The sequence below is a fragment of the Limulus polyphemus genome, unplaced genomic scaffold, assembly GCF_000517525.1.
Source record: "Limulus polyphemus unplaced genomic scaffold, Limulus_polyphemus-2.1.2 Scaffold209, whole genome shotgun sequence".
NCBI classification, from domain to species: Eukaryota; Metazoa; Arthropoda; class Merostomata; order Xiphosura; family Limulidae; genus Limulus; species Limulus polyphemus.
In genome coordinates this window covers 306,626-313,701 of record NW_013665819.1, presented here as the reverse complement: position 1 = coordinate 313,701, position 7,076 = coordinate 306,626, and positions in this window count along the sequence as shown.

The window sequence follows — 7,076 nt, the reverse complement described above, 5'->3', positions numbered from 1 at the left end:
ATAATTCCCTGTTCTCGTCCCGTTGTCGCGAAAATATACTCTGGGTATGTTAAGCAATAAACAACATCCGTTGAAGAAGGCAACAATATAATTTTCTATTATTATTTCCCATGTTAAAAACATGGCTTCATGAGTAATTGTCTATTCTCGGTTTCGAGGGCGATTTTTAATTATTTGATTCTTTCCGGCCTTCCACGTAAGTCTGGTAATTTTATTTACCTGATGAATACCACTCTTTTGAACCTAACAATATTTATCATAAGGACAAAATAAGGTAAAAATACAGTCACAATAATTAACTGAAGTAAGATAAAGGATCATAAGATGATGAGATGCAGCTACTTAATACTATAATAAATTATCTCAAGAAGATGAGATGCAACAACTTAATACCATAATAAAGGATCACAAGATGACGAAATGTAGACACTCAGTATTATTACAAAGGACCACAGGATGATAAAATGCAGACAATCAGTATTATAATAAAGTTAGAATAAAGGATCCAAAAATGATAAAATGCAACTACTTAATACTGTAATAAAGGATAACAAGATGATGAGATACATTTCAAAACTAATACAGAATGCATCTTCATTCATGTGTATTCAGGTAATATTTTTTTTATAAATTTCCATACTGTTTAGGCATGTAGTTAATCACATTCTTTTTAAGCGAATGAATGCCCAACAGTTGTAAACATGTTCTAATCCTTTTACTTCGGTAATGTTGCATACTGCTGACGTTTTAATGCAGCATTCCTTTCCAATTTCAGCAGCCAGTTAAAAGTTAACAAAATTTGAGGCTGACCAGTAAGTGAAATATACTTGACGACACATTATTTACAGGAATAAAAATATGTTGTTCATTTTCCATTTGTATTTTTGTGTTTATTTCATTTGCTGTCTGAATGTGATTTATTTTCTGCTTAACAGATATTTGGAAACTTTTCTGCTGGACATCAGTAAGTCTGAATACCACCAACCTGTTAAAAATAAATATTTTGATGATGTGACAGGATGTGGTGTATTATTGAGGAGTTTATTTTGAACATGCTCCATTTTCTGTTTGATTCTTTCTTACAGTGAAGTTTGTAATTCTTGATCATAGAAAATTTCTTATGAGACCATTTAGAACTTATTGCGGAGAGGAGAAAGCCAAATACAAAACTAGGACACAGAATGTGACGAGTAATGGAAGAGGCACTTTCATAGACCCGGAGCTTTCACTATGCTGACATTTAATATCCGTTCTCTATGGGACGCCTAAGTGCTCGATGACAAGCCCAGGCATCACAAGGTGCTGGTTTCCATCAATGATGACTGAGAATAATAGGTAGGTACGTGTAAGTAAATTTTTTAATTGACTTATGTAAACTTTATTTCTAATAGAAAAGTTAATTGTGCTATGGGTACGCCACTTGTTTAAGTGCTAAACCTTCAATTTATTTAGTTACTTCTATTAGGTCATCAAGAAATTAATGTCGCGTTTTGGAACACTTTGGATCCATTGCAAAAATTATCAGCCAGTTTTACTTGTTCTTCAGTTGAACTCTGGTTCTGTAACAAACCGTCTGATGACAACCAGTCACGCTTTATGAAGATATAAAAAAATGTCCCTTATTGACTTAGCAGTAAATATGATGGCTTATGACGTTAAAATAGTTTTGATATTGGTGGTAGGCATAGCATAGATAACCCACTTTGGAGTTTTGTGCTTAACAACAAAAATCAAAGATATATAAAAGTTAGTTTATGTAGGTCATGTTTTATTAAGATATCAAAAGACGTTTAAGAGTTAGCTTATGCAGGTCACTTTATTAAGGTATTTAAGAAAATTTAAAAATGAGCTTATGTAGGTCATGCCTTATTAAGCTGTCCTTTAGGCTAAGCCAACATAATCTGGCAGCGTATTAAACATTTTCCCCTTTTTAAGGAGCAGAAAACGTGAATCTGAAATCAAGTTTGGGTTTAGGTGTAAAAATTTGCCCACCACAGTTTGTTTGACTGCTGAAAATGTTTTGCCTTGAAAATATTTGAACAGGGTGTATTTATTTTGTTAAAATATACAGCTAATAGAAACAACTAAAACGAGATATATGTGTGTATTTTTCATAAATACAGTGTTATGATGTTATTTTAAGGAAATATCAGTAAAGGAGTTTTGTTTGACTGTATCCAACTTTTTTTTACATCATAGAAATTACGAATCAAGTCTCCTTGGTGTTTCATAGTTCAACAGTTCCTCTTCAAAGCGATAGAGCTCTGAATGTCGGAGCTGGCGAACCTGGTTCGATTCTGTGCGGTGGAGCAAAAAAAAAAGAAGATATTCTGACATCCCTCTGATAATTAGTTCAAAATTATGAAAGGCTGCAGATAGCCTTGGGAGTTTTGCCATAAATACAAATATGTATCTAGTTTCTTTAAAATAATTTGATTAAATTCGATAAATCCAAAATATTCTTTTAAGTAAAAATGTATTCAATCGCTTTAATTTTATCCAAAATCCTGACTTAAATCCTCTATCTTAAATTAGCGATGAATTGGTATCTATAAGCGTTTGATCCGTTACAATATGTTAATATTAAAGTGTGTATTTTTTTTCCCGTTAATTGATGTTTAAAATAAAACATATTGTTTTTAATGATTATACTACACATTTGCCGTATGGGACGGGTTTTATGATTCTTTAATGATAGATGAAAGACTATAATCAAAAGAAAATAATTAAGAATATTTTAAACTTTACGTTTTTGGTTGTTAAACGTTGTAAATAGAATTGTCTAGACTTTATATAATAAACTTTGAAGTAAATAGGATTAACCAGTTTCAGTATAGAATAAGAAGTGTATCGAAAGCGTTAAAGGCAATTTGCTTGGTTCAATATTTAAAACTAATTCTAATTCTGAGAAAGAAATTCATTCAAAAGCTACCTGCTAGTCAGAAAAGTACATGTTGAGAATCGGAAATAATTTTGGAAAAGAGGTCGTTGCAGATATTTTTAAATCAGAATGTGAATTCAACTATTGTGTGTAGATAGGGAACATCCAATTTCTCCATTTGATGATTCCCTGTGCGTGCATTCGATGCAAAGTAATCGAAAAATCCCCTTTTTCAATAATTTCTATCATTGATGTTATGTATTATAGCCGTTGTTCGTGTGCTTTTTATATTAGCGCATAGCGTGAGAAGACGACAGATTCGGTGTTGGGCTGAATCTGAGAGATAAACACAGACTGAAAGGGATCAGGTTGTTGGAGTCAGTGAACTTCTACATGTGAAAGGAACAGTAAACGCCCTCTTGGCGTCGGAATTACTCAAGCACAACATATTACATGAAAATAAAAATGCATTTAACTTGAACCTCTTATACATAGTAAATGACAAGGTTTGTCGTGAGCCAAATGAAATGGATTTAACTTGAACCTCTTATACATAGTAAATGACAAGGTTTGTCGTGAGCCAAATGAAATGGATTTAAATTGAACCTCTTATACATAGTAAATGACAAGGTTTGTCTTGAGCCAAATGAAATAGATTTAACTTGAACCTCTTATACATAGTAAATGACAAGGTTTGTCGTGAGCCAAATGAAATGGATTTAACTTGAACCTCTTATACATAGTTAATGACAAGGTTTGTCGTGAGCCAAATGAAATGGATTTAACTTGAACCTCTTATACATAGTAAATGACAAGGTTTGTCGTGAGCCAAATGAAATGGATTTAACTTGAACCTCTTTTACATAGTTAATGACAAGGTTTGTTGTGAGCCAAATGAAATGGATTTAACTTGAACCTCTTATACGTAGTAAATGACAAGGTTTGTCGTGAGCTAAATGAAATGGATTTAACTTGTGACTTATATATTTAGTCTAATCATTAACTTAAGTCATGAGTCACATCTTTGATCGAACTACTTACTTAAGACGTGGGTTACGTACATGACCTAAATATCAACTTAAGCCATGAGTTACGCCTTTCGTCAAAATATTCCTCTAAACCGTGGGTTACATCTTAAGTATTAACTTAAGAGGTGGATTATGATCGTGATTGAACTATCAACTTAACACACGAGTTACATCCTTGACCGAAGTGTTAACTTAAGGCATGAGTTACGTCACTGATCGAAGTAATAACTTAAGATGTGGGTTACGTCCTTGAGTGAAGTGTTAACTTAAACCATAAGTTTCGTTCTTCACCAAATTAATAACTTAAAACATGAGTTACGTCCTTGACCGAAGAGTTAACTTATGATGTGGATTACGTCCTTGACCGAAGAAATAACTTAACACATAAGTTACGTTCTTAATCAAAGTATTCACTTGAAACATGGGTTACGTCCATGACCGAAGTATTAGCTTAAAATATGTATTAATCTCGATCAAAAGTACGATGTAAAATTTGGGTACACACCCTTATAGAATGTTTCAAGGAAGATGAAGTGCATATTGGTTTTATAGATTTGGACATTAATATTAACTTCTAATCAAAGCAAAATACCATCATAATCAGTAGAGAAAACAACCTAATCTTGAGTATAGCGAACTTAATTGTTTCATCAGTTGGATAACCTTGCTGTTAGCGATATTTTTAGTAATATCTCACGAGGTTAGCCAGCTTAGGAAATTTAGACTAGTTCTAAATGTCACGACAGGAAACAGAGTCATTGGCAGTTAAAATTCAACTGCGCATTGAATTTTAATAACCTGAAAAGGTATTATATATTACACAGTGTTCTGAAAATTTTCACCAGGGAAAAGCTGACGGGCCCTGTTAACGAATCACGAAGAACTTTCAAATATTGTAAATTTGGTCAGATTATTTAACCTTCTAACCGAATATCTTTCTACTTTAATCATGTGAGTGTTACCAGTTCATACAACAAAAACATTATAGAAATGTTGCATGAAGGAAGAGGATAAACAGTAAGAATTTTCAATTACAAGTAATATTTTCTTAAATTTCTTGAAAACTTAAAGAAAAATACCTTGATTATGGAACATATATTTTTTGTTTTACATCGGCGCCAGGTTATTAATATATTGGGCTACAACACAAAGGTCCGGTGTTCGAGACGTGGTAACGTTAACCACGCTCAGTACATTCAGTTGTGGCCATGTTATAAAAGTGACAGTCAATCCTAGTAACTCAAAGCTAGAAACAGCATTACCAAAAACCTATCTATCTCCGATTTGGTTGTTTAGCACAAGTGTGTATAAGGTGTCGTTCAGGTTGAAAATATAAATTATTTTTGTTCTTGCATCGGGTGTGCCTTCTCAGTAGATTTTATATCGAGACGTGAATTGGTTTTCTGTCATGACTTATTATCAGTCGGGACTTTCTATATCAAGTAATTTTAAAACATTCTGTAATGTTGGTCTTTCTTTTCAAATAGACAGATTAAGCAATAATGTCGTTGTGTTTCCTAATGGATGGTTTTGTTACTTTTTCATGTAATACATGAATTTTTTTAAAGGAAATAGATAAAACTATGGTAATTAAACTGTGCGTATTGTAAGGTTTAAATGATAATCAAGTTTGCCTATGTTAACAACTTTCACACTTTATATTAACGTAATAAAGCCTAAGTTATTGTTCAACTTGAAAGCAGGTTCACACAGCTGTAGGCTTCCATTGTTGACATATGTTTTGTTTGGATGTCTAACACAGCTTTAACTTCAATTAATGGAAAACGAGTGCCATTGAATATGTTCAATATACTGCTAAGTCAACCCTAACCCAACAGGAAAACATACTTCAAACTTGGTTCAATGGGGTCTCGAAGCCTAACATGATGTACGGACTATTATGACGTCAATGCTATCGATATTCATACAAATATGTTCACAAAATGGCATGTATATATATAGCACAGCAGCCATTTACATTTAAACAATAAGCTACAATATTTGAATTTTTAAGTTTTCCGGTTTATTAAACCTTATATCATTCCCTCTATTCGTTATCGCTCGAGTTCTAATAGATGGAGCCCTGCGGACTTCGCTAACCACCTTATTTACCAGATTCTACAATCTCGCTAACCAAGCACCTGATCCGCCCGTGTTTCTCACTTCTATCAGACCCCAGGGAGCACTATAGAACTATAATACTACCAAGGAAAGCTTTCGGGACTCTTCGAGGTTGCTTTTAACTTATGTGTTGCGTTGTGCTGTAATCAACGTTAATCAACGTTAATACACACGTGTGGTTGTGTACACAACAATCTCTGAGACCATTCACATAACTTTTCATATCATAGAGCTGGTTAAGTCATTTTGTCACAAAATTACTCTTGTTTCAAATAACGGTTACACAGTAGTGTATTTCAAGTTAGAAAAATATAGTAAAAAGATCACCAAGATACCCACTGTAATTGACAATTTCTTATCGTATGGAAGATTGGTTCACCCTGACACTTGAACTCAAAAAATGGTCAGCTCTATTAGATATCACTATCTTCTGTGTCGATTTATTTTTTGTGGGGGTCTTTTAAAGTAAGCCAAAATTTCATCCACTATGATCCAGTTCAGGAGGTTTCTTAGTTTTTCCCCAACCCTGATAAATTAACGAATGATAAAATAGATAATTAACAGCCAGTTCACGTAACAGTCATTTTTTCTTTTGTAATTATTAAGGTGTTGAACAAGAGTAACTGCGATAAATAGTTCATGCTACAGTTTTTCTTTTTTGTAATTATTCAAATTTTAAATATAAGTATCTACAATAAACAATTCAAACAATATTATAATTATTCACATTTTTTAACAAAGGTAACAACAACTAACAGTTCAAACACTAGTTATATCTTTTTTGTATTTATTCAGACTTTTAGAAAATGCCATTATGCTAAATAGATTTTCTAACAGTTATTTCTTTGTTTATAAGTATTAGGATCTCTAGCAAAAAACAAACAAAAACTACAATAAACAGTTCATATAATAATAATAGTTTTTTGTAACTATTCAGGATTTTAGCAAATGTAACACTAATTAAAAGTTGTAGTATATTTCTAATTATACAGATTTTTCACAAAACTAGCTGTAATAAGCGAGTTATGTTTGTTTGTTTTTGAATT